Consider the following 17531-nt stretch of genomic DNA (forward strand, 5'->3'; position numbering starts at 1 on the left):
TTACACAGATGCTGCAATTATCAGATAGGTCTTTAAAATAATTATGATTAATATTTCAAGGGCTCATTGGAAAAAGTAGAAAAGATTCAAGAACAGATGAGTATTGTAAACAGAGAAATGAAAACAAAAAAAATCAAAGGGAAATGCTTTCTTGGGCTCATCAGTACACTGGCTATCAGGAGACAGAAATGCTAACATCGTATTCAACAGCGAAAAGCTGAAAGCTTTTCCTCTAAGATCAAGAACAAGATGAGGAGGCCCACTCTCACCACTTTTATTCAACATAGTACTGGAAGTCCTAGACAAAGCAATTAGGCAATAAAAAAGGCGTACAAATTGTAAAGAAAGAAAAATTTATTTATTTGCAGATAACATGATACTATACATAGAAAACCCTAAAGACTCCACACAAAACCTGTTAGAACTAAGAAACAAATTCATTAAAGCTGGTCTTGGCAATGATTTTTTGGATTTGACACTAAAATCAAAGGCAATGAAAAGCAAAAAATAAACAAGTGGGACTACATCAAACAAAATCTTCTGCACATCAAAGGAAACTATGAACAAAATGAAAAGACAACCTATGGAACAGGAGAAAATACTTGCCAACCACATATCCAATAAGAGGTTAATATCCACAATATACAAGGTGACAAATACTTCACTTATGTGTGGAATCTTAACAAAAAAGTTCAAACTGATAGAAACAGAGAGTAGAAAATTAATTGCCAGGGGCTGAAATGTGGGGGAAACAGGGAGAGGTTGATAAAAGGGTACAAACTTTCAGCTTTAAGATGAATAAGGTCTGAGGATTTACTGCACAGCATGACGATAGCAGTATTATTGTATAACTGAAATTTGCTAAGACAGTAGAACTTAAATGTTCTCACACACACACAAAAAGGAAATACGTGAGATGATGTATGTGTTAATTAACTTGATGGGGGGAATTCTTTCACAATGAATATGTATATCATGTATATCAAATCATTGTACTGTACATTTTAAATATCTTACAATGTTATTTGTCAATTATACTTTAATAAAGCTAAAAAAAAAACTAAACAAAAACTCCTTGGCAGAGTGCAAACTATCCCACCTTCAGCTCTCCCTACCTCTCAATCCCTCGTAATACATATCACTACCTGGTGAATACAATTATTATATAAATATAAAAGTGTTCCTTTCCTCTCCTCTGAGCCTGAAAAATCTAAGAAGGGACCACACAACATCCACTGGAATTTACCAGAATATTTTGGTATTAGACAACCTTGGACCTGAAAGGATGAACGGAGAAAAATAAGCAAACACATAAAAAGAGACATTAATTCCAAAGAAATGAGCCAATTGAAGAAATCAACCAAATATTCCTCAACTTCAGCAGATTCAGTGCAATAAAAGGAGAAAGACTTGGTGAAAAGTTAAAGAGAATATTATATTTTTGTATCTGTACTAGTCAAGCACTAAGTCAAGCCATCTGAGATCTGGAAGAAATGCCTATTTGCAAATTTAAAATTGCAATGCTGGCAGTAAAACCTTCATTAGAATCACCTGAAACCTTAGTCTATTACAGCAGAAGATGTGCTTCACAGATTATTCAATAAAGGAGAGTTAAGAATAAAGATATGAAAACGATGAGAGAAAAGATAAGAGACATGGAAAAGGTACCAAAGAACAATGACACACATGTAACAACAGTTTCAGGAGAAAACAGAAGAGAAGGATGAGAGGCAATACTCAAAATAACATTTAAAAAAAAAACTTTTCTTGAACAGGTTTGAGGTTTTGGGTCAAAGGGGCCCTTGATGGCCAGATAAAACAAATGAAAAAAAGCCATATATTTTATGACATGTTTTTATTTCAAAAATAAAGGAAACAAAATTCTACATGAACAGTGGCAGAATAATAAAGAGGTTGCCTACAAAAAAAGTATATAGTAGTTGTATATTAAAATTCTTTCCATAACATAAAATGACAGAAGGCAATGAAGCAATGTCCACAGAGTTTTGATGAAGAATACTGTGAAACAAGAAAGTTATAGTGAGGTGAGAGAAGAGAAACAGAAAGATATCAAACATGAGAATTCTCAGAAGGTATTTCAACCAAATATATTTTCTGAAAAAAAATGAGTCTAATAACCTTGAAAAAGAAAATAAAACACAAATACAAAACCTTGGGGACCTGGGTTCCATTTCTTTGTCTCTATTGTGTAAAAGCAGTCTTCCCTCCTCATTCTGCCCAGGGTCAGTTACCCCTGGAATGAAGGCACCTCCTTACCTGCTGGTACCTGGACACACAGAGTCCAAGGTGCCCTGGAGGCAGGCATAGCTTATATTTAAATGGAAACTTAGTTGTGTCTCCTAGCAAAAGTGAATGCCCTTTGGAGATCAGAACATCTAAGCCTGAAGAACCCAGCGCTGTGGGGATGAGAGTTAAAAATTATCCCATATAATGTCAATACATAATAAATATTCTTAATTTCAATAATTATAGCTATTAATTATCATTCTGTCGTGTTATATACCATAATTTGGCATTTCTCTTGTTCTCAATTATTTGCTATATAAACAATTCTGTAGTTGGGTCATTGGGAACAATGGCAAACAAGACCCTTCAGTTTTTGGACTCATGTATTCTTCCTTTTTTTTTTTGAATTTTATTTTATTTATTTTTTTATACAGCAGGTTCTTATTAGTTATCCATTTTATACATATTAGTGTATATATGTCATGTATTCTTCTTGATAAGGACACAGCATTATATAGAAGTCTCTTATCTAGTGCATATACCGTGTCCTGAAAGATAGCACCTCATTTTGCAAAGGACTACTATCGGACTAGCATTTCAGCTCTGCCTTCAGGAAGTAGGTTGTTCTAATGTGCTATCAGACTGCCTCTTTCAGAATGGTATGCGATTTAACCAATGGATTCATGGTCACAGGCCCACTCCTACACCCTCTTGGCTGAAATGTGGGTGCCCTGGTTGGATTCTGTGCTGTGTGGTATCCCATGTCTGTGGACTAGGTATTCATAAGCCTTCACAAGTGGTTCTGGCTGAGTCTGTGGGTGAGAAAGGCAAACCCATACCAGAATAGGTCTCTGTCCCTGTAAGGATTAACCACTGGTTCTTCAGAATGGAAGACACTGAATATAGTCAACTTGCCACCAAGTTGCTAATTAGATTTTTGGAGCAAAGTGTCATATTGGGTATCAACATTAGCTCCTACTGCTAATAGGGTGAACATTCAACATACAGAGGCAGCTGTAGCTAGATCGACTATGGGAAGGAGGAGTCCACGTGTAGCCTTCGTCTCAGCCACTCAGTTCATACACCCTCATTGCCAGTTCTGGGCTTCGCCAACGATGGAGGTCGGCTAACACAAACTGGCTAAATCATCTGTCTCCTCAGTTTTCCAGCGCCTTTTCAGAGGTAAGTGCTTTGCAGTGGGCACACAAAGTCTTCGCACACCATGCCCACCCCCAAATGTCCATCCACCTCCTTGTCTCCAACTTCCCAATCCTTTTCCTTACAGACTCTGACCACCTTTAGCTACTCCTCCTCTTTAGTTACTTTTTCTTCAACACACAAGCACTGCCCACCACTCTATCTTTGGAAAAAATTATTCTTTACTGACTCTCAAGGTTACCCTGGATTGTAGCCATAATACAGCTTCTTTTTATTTTTAGCTCACACCAACCCACCAAGCTCACCCATCTGTAAATCCAATTTGGGCTTTTCTCCTCCTTCGGCCATATAGGAATTTCCCCCTATAGTATAGTCATAGGGACAAGCTTGAGAAGAGGGGCTGGTGCAATTTTGGTGGGAGATATGGGGATCTGAGCTATCTGCTCATGCTGCTTACTATTTGGTCCGTCTACACTTCCATTCTTGATGTATGATCTCCATCTTACAATGGATTGCTGCTGTGGCCACCTGATTGTATGTCTTGGTGGTCCAAGAGGACCTAGCTTATAATGGGTAGTTCTAGATGCATGATTGCTAGGCGCACCGTAGTGAAATGTTCTGCCTCTACCAGAGCCCAATAAAACGTCGGGTTGTTTTTACAAAAGCCATATAATTCTCACTCAAATGGCATGACCTTGTTCTAGAACATCAGGGGCTTTCACTGTAATCCTCCCAGTTTTTAGGCTTGCCATTTTTCCCATGCTTTATCTTTTTCTATCACTGACATTTCAAACATAGAGGTGGCTGGACTCTATGTCCCAAATAGCAGAACTGCTCACACCACCGCCTGACCTACTAAACAGAGTCCTTTCCTACTCTAAACCCCATTCAAAGTTAGCAGCCTTCCATGTCACCCAGCACATGAAACAGAGCTGTATTCCTAGGACCTGGGTGTAGAATGTGATGCCTCCAGAACCTGAAGCAGTTTACAAGGAGCTGTGCCCCCTGCCTTCTTAGTAGTAGGGAGCACAAGCTCTAGCCAACTGACTTATACTTTGGAGGTTATGTACTGGAAATCTCCTGACAACTGGATTCCTAAATGTTTACCACAGAGATGGGTACCTGATTCATCACTGAATTTACTTCTCATCCTCTAGAGTGCGTGTATTTCACCAAGGTCTCCAGCATATTAAGCACCTCTTGCTCAGCCTGCCACATCAACATGGCACCATTGATATATGGTAGCAATGTGATGTTCTTTAGGATATGCAGATGGATTTGCATCTTTGGATTGTATCCTGAAAGAGGAAGAGAGTTAACGTAGCCATCAGGGAAACCTATAATTATTGTTGTGTAGTCCTCATGAACGTGCACGCTTTCTGTCCTTCTCTTCTGGTTGGAATAGAAAAGAACGCACTCACCAAATCCATGGCCACTTGCAATGTACCTGAGACCTTATAAATTAACTCTGACAATCATACCATATCCTGTATAGCAGCTGTGATCAGAGCTACGTGATTGTTTGCAGTAGTCTATAGTCATTCTTCAGAATTCATCCAGTTTCTGCAGGGACCAGACTAATGAATTACATGAAGATATGATGAAGAACACCACATTTCAGGTCTTTAATGGTGACATTAATCTCCATCATTCCCCTGGGCTGTAATATTGTTTTGACTTATCCTCTTGGTGGAGGATGGGAAAGAGCAGGAATGTCCAGCTCTAATCTTCCTCCTGTGCTCAGTCATTGGCTGAGAACAGACCAGGGAGAGCATGGCCACGCGTGAATGGTAAGGTAGTTCCCCAGTGACAGCAGCTGAGTCTGCCAGTGACTCTTTGCAGCAGGTTCTCTCAAAGGGAGAATTGAACTACAGCTCTATCACCATCTCAGCTAGATCAATCTACATGTATACATCAATCTCTCTATCTCTAGCTCTATCTAAATATGTAACATTTCACCATACACAAGTAGGGTTTACCCCAAGAATTCAATATATTTATTCACACTAGAAGACATTTTAGTAGAATTCATCAAACTACCAGGTTGAAGATGGAGGAACATATAAGCAAATCAAAAGATGGCAATAGTTTTACTATTCTTTGGTGCTTTTCTGTCTATTCAAAAATTTCAACAAGCAAATCTTCTGCAACTGCATAGCAGTCATTTTGAAAGAGAATTAAGAGACTTCTCTGCTGATGCTCAGCATCTAGAAATAATGCTTTCAGAACCTACTAATCTGGACCATCTTAAGAGTTTTGGCCAATCAGATCAATCAAGTCCCCCAGTTCTGTACAATTCCATTATGTGCACCATAACACACCTGCCACTGGGCTACTTACATTTGCATCACCTCTGTAGTACCCCATCAGTTAAGGATAAGGTGGAACATTTCCAAGGACCCCAGTATGATTTCTTTCCCTCTGAGCAAGAATGGAAAGAGGCATCATAGTATCAAGGAATAGTCACATACTTTGAATAGCCAGGAACTCTAGACTCTGGAACAATATTGCCTTCACGTGGACACTGAAAATATATTATAGATTTAATTTAGTGTTCTGGAGTGCAGCAAACAATTTCCCTTCAGATAAGCTCTCTCCAAACACAGCAACTGAGGCAACTTTCGTATATACAAACCAAGTGGACCTGGAAAGTTCAACAAGCTGGGTACAAGCTGAACCACAAGAGCAAACTAAGCACATTATAAAATAACAATAAGGATAATAAAGCTAATAATTACAATCTCTCTGGTGAGATAAAAGGTCACTGTGACCACCAGATTGCAATGCCAAATATCCTGCCTGGCATGACGCTTTCTTCGTCCTTGTGCTTTTGTAAGCCCAGGGTCAGGCTGCAGGCAGGCGCCAGCCCCAGCTTTCACTTGCTTACCCTCCAGTGACTGCCAGTAGCTCAGGTTGCAAATTTGTTTATATTTAGAAGAACAGGTGTGTGGCTCAGTTCTAAATCAAGTCAGTGCCCTGCTGGTGTCATCTTGGTGCACTTCATATAGCTGAAATAACTTAATATGGAAAAGGGCAACACACCTACCTTGACTTAGTGAGGGCTGCACCGAGCACACAGGAATTTTATGTCATGACTTCTGTTCTCTTCAGATTCTCTTCACTGTCGCCACTTTGCACAAATCTGCAAATTATTTTGTGTGTGTTGGTTGGTGTTTTCCTGTGAGAAAAGAAATCAGAAGCCCTGGATTCAAATGAAGTCTCATTAGAAGATTGAGTTATCTCTTACCTGTGTGACCTGGGGGTGATTTATAACCTCTGGTCTTCTGTGGGCCCCCTCTTTAATACAACAAGATTTCTGTAAAACTCAAATGCCACCATGAAGGTGAATGTGCTTCATAAATGCTAAAGTACTCCACAAATGTAAAATACCATGATGCATGTAAAAGTTCTGTATGATGTTAAATATGCTCTATAAATGCAAGCTCGTAGAATGGATGGAAGTGTGCAGTGAGCAATGTTATAAATGTCAGATCCATGACGGAATCCAAGACGAGGTGTTCTTGAAAACAGCAGCTTGGCAGTCATCTCCTTTAATCTTTATTTCTATTAAGAATTCTGATGAAAACATAACGTATTAAGAAATAGAGTTATAATGTAAAGTTATCCTGCTAGTGAATTTAGCTCTGATACTTGTCTAGGTTTCCATCTTAATTCTGTTCAGTGTACATTGGGACACTGAGAGACCATGCATCATTTTGTGGCATCCCTAAATGAAGTAGGTACCAAGTAGAAGGCTTTTCAGTGGAAAAGGAAAAGGGAATTTTGTTTCCATTTCACTTCTCTTTATACTGTAATAGGGCGGATTGGGTGTTATTAAAAGCTATATTGATAAAATAAAATATTTTATAGAAAAAAATAATTTGTACTTTTCATTAAGTAGCTTCATCATAAGTATTTTTTTTTTAAGTATTTGTTTTTATTTATTTATTTATGGTTGTGTTGGGTCTTCGTTTCTGTGCAAGGGCTTTCTCTAGTTGTGGCAAGTGGGGGCCACTCTTCATCGCGGTGCGCGGGCCTCTCACTATCGCGGCCTCTCTTGTTGCGGAGCACAGGCTCCAGACGCGCAGGCTCAGTAGTTGTGGCTCACGGGCCTAGTTCCTCCGCGGCATGTGGGATCTTCCCAGACCAGGGCTCGAACCCATGTCCCCTGCATTGGCAGGCAGATTCTCAACCACTGCGCCACCAGGGAAGCCCCATCATAAGTATTTTTTAATAAAAAGTTTCCTGTCTACCAAGTGCATCTTTTTCCCCATGGTACACCGGACCATCCACTAAATAAGTAAACAAATACAGATACATGCTTTACCAAACACGAGTGACAGTACAAGCACCTAGAATAGACTTGAACTTTCTCCTGAATCATTTTTAAGGTCTACTTAGTTGCTCTGAGATACAAGCAAGAAGAGAGAAAAGTGTCCAAATATGTCAACCTAAAAGATACAAGAATACCACCATCATAATTTCCAGAAGAAAAGCCATGGGAGGTTCTCTTGTTCTCCTCTTCCTAGGACAGGAATTGTTTCTGCCACGTGCCTGGCCATGGCTGCCATCCAGCCTTGACTTGGCCAGCCCTGCTCAGTGGTTGGAGCTGCTTTGGGGATGTGGCCCCAGACTATTGTGCACAGCCCAGCTTCCTGATTGTGTGTTTCAACTGCAGGTGCTAATCTATTACACCCTGGACAAGCCCTAATTTAGATCTCTCTCTCTCTCTCTCTTTCTCTCTCTCTCTCTCATATTCTCTCTCTTGTTCTCTCTCTCTCTTTACAGTTTCAAAGCTAGGAATCCACTGATGTCTTACCATGGTGGAATAGAAGACAGCTTTGTTTGTTATTGCTCCCCAAATAACAATATCCAACCAAGGCAATGACACGTATAAAATAATTTAAAATAGTTTTGAGGACTTTATTTTTCAAGGTGTAAAACACTTCCCTTGCTAATTTTTTAAGTAGAAATATGAAAATGTTAGATTACTTGAAAAGAGTAAGTAATTAAAAATGCATTTTAAACAGATCATAACTAGTGGAGAAAGGACACTAATGAGGTTGATGGGAATGGGAAGAAGGTGGTAGGGAAAAATCAGGGTGGGAAGATTGAACTAAATGAAGAAGGCAGAATAATAGAGAGAGAGAGAGAGGTAAAAGCAAACAGAAAAAGGCAGAATCACACTCAGAGAAGGAGGAAGAGAGAGAGTGGGAGAGAAGGATGGGAGAAAGGTAGAAGGAAGGAAGGATGGAAGGGAGGGAGGAAGGAAGTGGGGGGAGGGATGGAGGGAGGGAGGAAAGAAACAAGGAAGGAAGGAAGAGGTTTGAGGTGAGTGTAGTGATCGGAGATAAATTACTCACTAGTGTCCAGGCTTCCTGTGCCCTGTGACCACACCAGCCATAATCATAATTGTTAATAATAACATTTACTGAATGTTTACTATCTCTTAGGCACTATTCTAAGTACTTTCTATGTGGTCCTCGCCAGAACCCTATGAGTTCATTTCTGTTATTACAGTCAGAGTCATCTCTCTCAGACAGGAGAAATCTGCACTCTACAGCTCAGAGGCCACGATGGCAGGGCCAGGATTCTGGCTCAGGTAGGCTCCACACCATGGGCCACCTGCCTCTCAGCTCCTGAGGCTTCTTCTTCTTTTATTCTCCATGTTGACTATTAGCCAGTTTCCCTTTTTGTTGAGATTTCTGTGAGCCTTACAGAAGTTAAAAGCAATATGTTCTGCATCTAGAAACACTGTATTTAGTACTATTAGTAAATTGCACAGTCTGTTTTAAAATTAAAGTGTATTTTCTTTGATGATGTAAACCTTTAGAGGCTTACAGATGCTTGGCAATTTTCTAGCAGTTTCAAGTTCCTTTGATAGTTCCAGAATTTATAATTGCCTTATTGTTTGGCTTAGAGCGATCAGAGTTGCTTTATTCCTGTTAACCAAGGGTTTTAATGAAAACTAGCATTTATGTCTGCTTCCAATCAAATCCTTGTTTTGTAACCTGGTTAATACTAGGTAAGAAATAAGAAGAGAAGCAAACTATGTAAAAGCTACGAATAAATTTTGCATGTAGGTAATAAGTACAACACTGGGCGTGTCAATAAATAATTAATGAGTAAATGAAATTGATTAATTATTGCTTAATAACAGCTTTTAAATGGCTTTTAGCATACCTCTAGAAGCCCTTCTAAAAATATTCACCAGTGGAAGAATGGTTTCTAAGTGATATCATTAAAATTAAAGAAGTATCCTTTATTTTCTATGAGTTTGCTGAAATTAAGCTCAGCATCCACTCAGGAAAATGTAATTATTTTAAGTACTTTAGACAGAGGAACATTAATACAAGAAATGAATTGTTTAAAGAGGTGTTGAACAAATATGAGATGGAGAGGCAAAAAGGAAACAGGGCTGATACCCAGAGAGCAGAAACACACCACTGCCCCTGGGCTGGATTTCACAGCCTCCACAGACTGCTGAAATGTTGGAGTTGCTGTCAGTTTCCAGAGAGCTAGTGTAGAACATAAGTGTGTTACTACAAGCCCTTTAGAGCTAACCTGAATAGATAGTCCCTAAATAAGGGCATTACAACAGCAGGTATTTACCTGAAATCTCTTGGTTTGACCTCATAAGCACCTGCACAAACCAACTGTTCTACCAGAAAAATAAAAGAAACAGAGGAATTTGGTTAGAGGCATTCTATCATTATCTAAGTATTTTAAAATAAAAGTAGGAAGCATTGTCCATTGTCTGTAGGAGATTTTAAACATCTCTTTGTTCTATTTTCTCCTCTGTTTGCTTTTTAACCATCTTTATCTTTTTTTTTTTTTTTTTTTTTGCCTTAACTAACAACCACTTTTCAAATTTAGCTCTTTGCTATTTTTTCTTTGGATTATAAAGGTAATAATGCTTGTCTGCCCATTAAATGGATTGTGAAGGTACTTACTGAGTAAGGGGTGGTAAGTTGTGAGGAAAGAGTTTATTAAAGAACAATTCCAACTGTAAAGTGCCACCACCACTCTAAGAATGTCATACTAAGTCACTTACAGAGGATGGAGGTGATGTTCACAAGTCTTATTATAGCTCTTACACATAGCAGTTATTTCAAGGAGATTGCTTTATTCTGATCCCCACCGTCAATTTTGAGGTTAATGCCATTTAATTTTACGTATGCATTCAGAAAGAAATGAGATGGCTTGATGGCGACATCAATTTCAGGATTTCTTTCGTTAGATTGAAAAAGCAGGTATTTCGACTTGCATTACTTGTTTGAAGCCAAAAAAAATTTTTTTTTAAATAAAAAAATAAAAAGATCATGATCAACCCAAGCTTCATGTTAGGTAAAACAGTGACATTTTTAAAATTCACGAATGTTATCTGGATCTCAGCTGCATTACATTAATTTTGATCAAAATGCCGAATGCCATATACAGCCAAGCTAATTCCACTGAGGGCCAAGAGGCTAGTCAAGTGAATCTTGTCCACCAGCGCGGTGGGGAATCTGTTGGGCTCGTGGATTTAAAATCCTCAAAGCAGCTTATCTCCTGAGAGGTTTCCTGAGTACTGTGAGCCGCTTGATGGACAGATTCATGCTGAGATTCCGCCTCCATGAATCGGGAAAAGGACTTTCCCTCTCCCTTCTTTGGCGGTTCTCAATCTGTGTGTTCAAATGCATTCAAGTACATGTGATGGGAAGGGTTCCATTAGCTCATGGAAGGCATTTAAGAAGAAGAATCGCCCTTGCAAGATTAAGTTCAGGAATCACTTTCCGTTTGGGATAAATATTGGCTATCAATCAGGAAGTAGGCAACATTAATAAGGTTATATTTAAAACAGACCAAAAATCCCCTCAGTAACATAAAGTGGGGGTTATTTTCAGTCAATTCTCAAAAATTCCTTCGAAGCAGCATAGCATCATGGTTATAAACATGAAATCTATAGACGAGTAGCTTGAGTTTATACCCTGACTCTATCATTTAGTAAATGCAAGATTTGGGGCAAATTACTTCACCAGTCTGGGGCCGTTCCCTTACCTCATGAAATGAAAATAACAATAGTGCCAATTTCATAGGGATTGCAAGGATTAAATGCATTAAAATTTGTAGAGCTTAAAATGGTGCTTAACACATATTAACCACTACATATGTGTTTGCTAAAGAAAGAAATTCTTTTCTTGAACCAGGAACGTCAGTCCCAGCTCTGTACACACAATGCACGCAAGCCCCAGTGCTGAAGCAATAAATCCTTCTGAGAAGGAAAATCATAGTCTCCCAGAGCCTTATTTTCAGAATGGCTCGTGTTGCTTCCAGACATTGGCTATTTAATCCTTCCAGAACAACCAAGGGAGAATTTATGCAAATAAATTTCTCCTTTTAGAGAAGAGAATGCTGTTGTCCAGGAAGATCAAGTGTCTTCCTTGAGATGACCCAAGGAACTCAACCCCTGCCCCATCTTTGTTGCTCTTTTAGATTGACTTGCTATAAAACATAGGCAATACTAAATAGGTAGGCAATCAAAAACTTAAAAGTGTGACGTGCAACCCAATTTAAGAAATGAGTACATATAGAGAAATGAATCCACTGTATGAAGTTCATGAAACATTTTAGAAACTGGATCTTTTCTGGTGGCTTCAGGAAACGAACAAAGTACTTACTGCTGAATGGACTTAAGGTTCCATTTAAATTTCCTAAATGAGGAGGAAACTAAAATATGCAGCTGGATTTAAGAAAAAAAATAACCAGTTATGCATGTAAGTAATGTTCAAATACATACAAATATGATTTGACTCTGCCAGGCCAGGAAGGAAAAAATATGATCAAGGTGAGTTTAGGAGAGTAGATAGCATGAGAGCCCTCACTATGGTGGGATGTCTTACCTGGTCAGGGTATATAAAGGGAAGAAATAAATGCGAGAAGTGGTTTGGGTGGAAATGATGGATATTTTCAATGCCCTCTCCCATAGCCCCTTGATGAGCTTTGAAAAACAATAGTCTTTGTCCATAAAATTTTCTTCATGCTAAGGCTTGTTTGTGAAAGGATCCTTGGACTTTACCCAGTCCAGTGAAGTGTCTCACAGGAGGGACAGAGGGAGAGAGAGGGAGGGAGGAAAGGAGGAAAGGGGGAACAAGAGAGTGGGAGAGAGATTTTCAATTATTCCCATGTTAAGGCATGGCTTGAAAAAAATGGTAACTTCTAGTATTTATATTTTTTTCTGACACCAAAGCAATAAATGCTTATTGCACAAAATTAGGAGAGTTTTAAAAATATACAAAAGAAAATCAAACTATGTAATTCTCTTATTCCACTGTGTGTCTGAGTATCTTGGGCTACCTCATTACACCCCCACACATACACACACACACTCACCCCTTATGACTATAAATTCATATGGATTTTTAGAAATCAAATTAGTATCTAAGTGTACAACTTCTTGACTTAGTTTTACACCTTATTATGCGTCTTTTTCTATACCCATAAATACTCTTCATAGATTTTGATTGTTTGGCTCTGCCATAATTGTGTAATGAGCTACATACAACTAATGGATGCTGTTTCTATTATTTTCCCAACATAAATAATACATATATTTGTGACTCTTTATGCACTTCTGTGATTATTTCCTCACAAGAATTTTCTAGAAGTGGAAATCTTGAATCACAGTGCAGTAGTGTTTTAAAGCATTTAATACATAACATTGTGTTTTGTGTTTTCTCCAGTTTTTGCTAAACTTGAATATTAAACATTTTTGCCCAATATAAAAATGTCTTGAGTTTATCAAGTCAACTGCTTTTCTGTTTAATTCATAGTTTTTGCTTTTATCTGCCTTATACCATTTCCCATGCTTTCCTTATGATTATTTTCTATTATTATTTGATTTTATTTAAGGATTAAGTGGTTCATTTTTCTTCTTTCTCTAGAAAGAGTGATAAGCCCTTTAAATGTAATTTCTCATTTAACCCTAGCAGGAACTCAGTAGAGACCATTATTAGCTCCATTTTACAGATGAAGAAAAAGGACTCAAATGAAGTAAACAATTTACAGAGATCACAGAGCTAGTAGATGGTGAAATGGTTCTGACTTCTCTATATCCTGCAGGGATTGAAAGACAATGAGCTTCCTTACGTGTGAGCACAGCTCCACGGCCACATCCCCGGAGATGGATGTAACACCCCTCAGAAGTTACAGCCCAAGAGTAAACAGTGTGCTCTGCATAGGACAATGTTTTCTCTTTAAAGCGATTAAGTGACAGCAAACTTTCATTGGAAATGTGACACCAATTTCTCATATTATTGTAGGAGAAAATTTATCAAGGAGTTTTCTGTTGCATCTCTTGTTCCTATGAATAATTCTTATAAAGGTTACAGGAATGTTTGGAAAGACTGCATTTATTTTTGTTGTTCCTTTTACCTATAATGCTCTTGCTGTACTTTTTTTCTTTTTTTTTTGTTTTTTGTTTTTTTTTTCTGCCTGGCTAACATTTATTTCCTTTCCCCAAATCATTCTCCTCTAGAAGCTTTCTCCAAAATACCCTCTGAACCTCATAATGTATTCTAATAGCACTCTGCATGCTCTTCCTGGGAGCTCTACCAGAATACCTTTTGCAAGAATAAGTTTATAAATTCTAAGTAAGTGAATGTTGGGGAGCTTTCTGTTTATATTTGCAGTATTTCCTCATAAGAGATTTAGCAACTTGCTAATAGAAATGTAGAGCTTAGTTTTAAACAAACAAAAAAACAGCTGCTGTCATTTGGGCTTCCAAACAACACGGTTCTATCAGTTCAGACAAAGGACTTGATCATAATAAAAACCATGAACATGGCACGGCAGTGATACACACTCACTTCCGTGAATGTATAACAAACAGCATCCCACATTCATGGGAATGGACTTGCAAGGCCACCTGTCCATCGAAACAATATATTGAAGTCCATAAAATCGATGTTCTACATTATCCTCAAATAGCTCCACTCCACTTAGTCGCCAATCATTCTAACAGTCATTCGGCTGCTGTGTCAGAGGTGGGTAGCGAGAAATTACATCCATGCCAATAGCTTGGCTCCAGGATAAACAAGGAAGCCCTGAGAAACCCTCTTTTAACTTTTTCTTTCCTAGTTCAGCCACGGCTCAGATCACGGCCTCAGCTTGTCAAATCACTTTCTCAAAGCAGAGGCCGGGATCTGTAGCAAAAGTGATGGATAATGCTAGGTCCCCAGGCAGGCAGTCCTTGCGACCCAGGCTGCTTCAGGCAGGTGCTGTCTGCACACACAGCAGGCACATGTGCCTTTATGCACTTGACTCCCTTACAGCAAAGTAAAAGAGACCTTGACAAAGCTCCACAGCCTGAGGGAAACAACTTGAAGAGTCTCACCAACTTGGCAAGCCAATCTCACAATGCTGCTTTGCTGACAGATAACACCTCTCTCTGCATGATTCCCACTTCTCAAAGCAACAGTGAGAAACATTTGCAACTTTCGAGAGAGTGACAGTAACTGTCAAAGCAGGCACAGGAAGAGTAGGGAGACAGTTCAAGAAGCCATAACAGAGAACACCAGGGATTGGACACAGTCAATCTGAGTTGGGGGAGGGGATGAAAAATAGAACACCAGACACACTGTGTGGCCTCTGAAGAGGAGGCAGAAGACGGTACTCACTGTGTGCACCAGAGCAGAACTTGCATTAGCAGAGACCAGGCGGGGGACTCTGCTGTCCTCACTATTTATGAGTGAAATTCCCTCTCTCTCTCTCACTTCCTCTCTCTCTCTCTCTAAATTACTCGGAGTTCTTTTGGTTGCAAGTGACAGAAACTACAATTCACACTTAATCAAGCCAAAGAAAAGGGAAAAGAAGGATGAGGAAGAGGAGAAGGAAGAGGAGAGAAAAGCAGGAAGGAAGGGAAAAGAAAGGAGACCCATTCAACTGTAAAACCCGGAATTGGGGTCAGATTTGGGACACAAGTGACATCACTATGTCTCAGTCTTATTCTCCTCCCTCCTCGTTTCTGATGTCCTCTGTGTTGGCTTTACACTCTCCAAGCTCTTTCCTTTGTGTGAAAATTAGACTTTCAAGAGTTATACCCTACATCCTTAGCAACCTCAAGAAGACTAAAAGAAAAAAAAAATTCTTTTCCTCTAATACATTCAAGAAAAAACCTGAAAACTCCTTGGTTTGAATTAACCTGGCTGGAGTCTCCTATGCACACCTGGAGCTCCATTCACACCAAATGAATGTAGAGAGGATTTCCCCCAAAATATGGGGACACTGATACCAGAAGGGAAGGTGGGTTCTAAAATGTCAAAATAACAAACTTTTGGTCAGGTCACTGTGGTTGGAGGATGAGCTTACATGGAGAGTTTAGAGGAAGTTTTCTGGGTTATCTGTCCAGCTTCCTTTTTCTGCCTTTTGGTAATAGTACCATCTTTATTTGTGGAACTTTCTTACTTCACATGGTTTAGTGGAACTGCCAATCGCAGGACCGCGATCACAGGGATGAGCCTGTGACTTGTTAGCCAATCAGATCTGGTCTCCTGGGACATGTAATCTTTAGCTCTGAGGTACAAAAAGTGGTTGGAGCTGAATCAGCCAATGGTGGAACCCTAAAGTGGTAACCATAAGAGCCTGTTTCTAAGATACCCAAAGTATCTTAGGGGCCTTGGTTCCTGTCCTTCCAGACATCTTGCTGCTCAAGTCTTCCTTCAATTTTGTATTCTACTCAGTGCATTCCCATAGCTTTGTTTTACTGCTTACATTAGGCAAGGCATTTCCATTGAGTGTAGCCCCAAAGTCTGCATACAACTGAGTTAGTTTCAGAAATCCACATTACCTTAGATGTCCAGGACTGGATTTAAGTTCTTGTCAAAATCTATATCCAGCCCTGAATGGAAATAATCCAAGAACACTGCTGTTTCTGTTGTAGAAGGAGGACTATGAAAAGCTGTGGTCCCCAAATATACAGTATACTGACTGACCTCAAACCTGGACTTGTGCTAAATATTCCTTCTGAGATATTTGTTCCCTAGTGTGCTGAAAAGGAAAATTAACCAGTCAGAGGTAAGGCAAAGCTCTCAGTCATTTTTCCATTCTTACAACCATATGCATATTAATTAGATGATGATTTAATTTTTTGAGCACCTACTCTATGTCAGACATTAGGAAAGGCATGGAAGACACCATGCTGGGCAACAATAGACACAACCCTTAACTCAAAGGGTGTGACAGAGAGAATCCAAAAATTAAAAAATCATAGACTGCATACTGGTTTCCTAATGCTGCCATAATAAAGTACCACAAACTGGGTGGCTAAAACAAAGAAATTTATTCTTTCACAATTCTGGAGGACAGAAGTCTGAAATCAAGACGTTGGCAGAGCCAAGCTCCCTCTGAAGGCTCTAGCAGAGAATCCTTCCTTGCTTTTTCCAGCTTCTGGAGTTCCTCAGCTTGTAAGACTTTTCACTCAATCTCTCTCTCCATCTGTGTGTCTCTGTGTCCTCTTTTCTTATAAGGACAGCAGATACTGTATTTAGAGCCCACCATAAATCCAGGATGATTTCATCTCAAGATCCTTAATTAATTACATCTGCAAAGGCCCTATTTCCAAATAAGGTCACACTCTGAGGTTCTCGGTAGACATGAATTTTTGGGAGACACTATGCAACCCGCCACACAACTTAATATATAATTAGAAACTAAACAACACCAATGAAAGGAAAGAATATGATCTTATGGATGGATAAGAAAGGAGTGTGAACTAGACTTTGGATGTAGTAGTTTTCTTTTGCTATGTAACAAACTGTCATAAACTTAGCAGTTTAAAACCATAACCCCTTAATATCTCAGACTTCTGTAGGTCAGAACTCAGGCACAGTGTGGCTGGATTCTCTACCCAGGGTCTCAGAAGCTGAAATCAAGGTGTTGTCCAGACTGAGTTCTAGTCTGGAGGCTCCGGGGAACAATGCACTAATAAGTTCTATTCGGGTGGTTGGAAGAAATCAGTTCCTTGTGGTTGCAGGACTGAGGTCCCTGTTTCTTTGTTGGCTGACTGCTGGGGGCTGTGCTCGACCCCTAGAGACTACCCACATTCCTTGTCACAGAGTCCCCTCCCTCTTCAAAGCCAGCGATGGAAA

At 39.3% G+C, this 17531-nt stretch overlaps 1 long non-coding RNA gene across 1 annotated transcript in view; it reads right to left on the reverse strand.

The window, feature by feature from the left end:
• Positions 1-17531, reverse strand: part of LOC309662215 — a 284000-nt gene that overhangs the window by 144450 nt on the left and 122019 nt on the right. Inside the window, exon 4 of the long non-coding RNA XR_014264588.1 lies at positions 6452-6583. This is a non-coding gene — a long non-coding RNA (uncharacterized lncRNA). The remainder of the gene's footprint in view (positions 1-6451; positions 6584-17531) is intronic.

The sequence above is a fragment of the Balaenoptera physalus genome, assembly GCF_965194825.1.
Source record: "Balaenoptera physalus genome assembly, chromosome: 6".
Lineage (NCBI taxonomy): Eukaryota > Metazoa > Chordata > Mammalia > Artiodactyla > Balaenopteridae > Balaenoptera > Balaenoptera physalus.